Genomic DNA, 1,197 nt, shown 5'->3' on the forward strand with positions numbered 1-1,197 from the left:
CCTTTTACTACAAGGTGGCTATAAAACTCTTTCCCCCACACACCAATCCTCACACACACACACATACATATATATATAGGTATATATATATATATAAGTATATATATATATATAAAAGTATATATATATATATATCAAATTCTCAAAATATAAATTTTTAAACCAGAATATTACAACCACTCTCTATTTCTATGTTTCAATTACTATTTTTAAATCTGATTATTGAAGAAATAATTTTTTTTACCTGATTTCCGTATTAAATTGTATTTATTTTAATAATAGAAGGAAAATACTGAATCAAAAGTAACCTTTTAATATAAGTCTGAGTGATGGTTGTTTCTTTGTTATGGTAATGATCAATGTAGAAACTTGGACTATGCAGGATGCTTTTCCAAATAGGAAACATTTTCGCATTGACATACTTCAGAGTTATAAGTCTGTTAATTGCAAAGTTGTAACTCTGATGCGATCAGAGTAAAAGTTTGGGAGAACGTTATTCCGATTTTCATTCCAAAGTTATGCGAATATTATATCCCTGATGTCAAACTACGAATAAAAATGTCCTCTGGGTACACAAGTCTGGGAGAAACTATGGAGAGCAGTTGACTTACTTTCGTGCCATTCACAAATGTACATTCAGAATCTGAAGTTTCATTTTCCAGATTTAGAACTCTATTCGTTGAAATTGCCTCCAGACTTAGGAGAAGATGACTCAAATTATATTCTCCCATGCTAGAAAGAAATCTATGATATGTTTTGCGCGTATGAAACAAGTCTGGCCATGTGGAATAACTTTGTTGTTTGTATTCAGAGTTTCAAAACCCGGAGTTTCATCCCGGAGTTTCATCTTCCAGATTTAGAACTCTGTTCTCTCAAAATGTCTCCAGATTTAGGAGAGCAGGACTCAAATTGTCTTCTGCCAGACTAATTAGAAATCTCTGACATGATCTCCTCGTATGAAACAATTCTGGCCATGTGAAGTTATAACTCTGTCGAATGTATTCCAGATTTTGCATCCAGACTTAGAAAGAAGAGGCCTAAAATATTCATCTTCCAGACTAATTAGAAATCTCTGACATGCTCTCCCCGTACGAAACAACTTTGTCTTTCGTATTCCACATTTTCAGAATATGGAGTTCTATTTCCTAGCGTTGGAAATCTGTCCTCTCAATTTGCCTTCAGACTTACAAGAAGAGG

Source organism: Cynara cardunculus (genome assembly GCF_001531365.2).
Source record: "Cynara cardunculus var. scolymus isolate 2C chromosome LG 2, CcrdV1, whole genome shotgun sequence".
In the NCBI taxonomy this organism is placed as follows: Eukaryota; Viridiplantae; Streptophyta; class Magnoliopsida; order Asterales; family Asteraceae; genus Cynara; species Cynara cardunculus.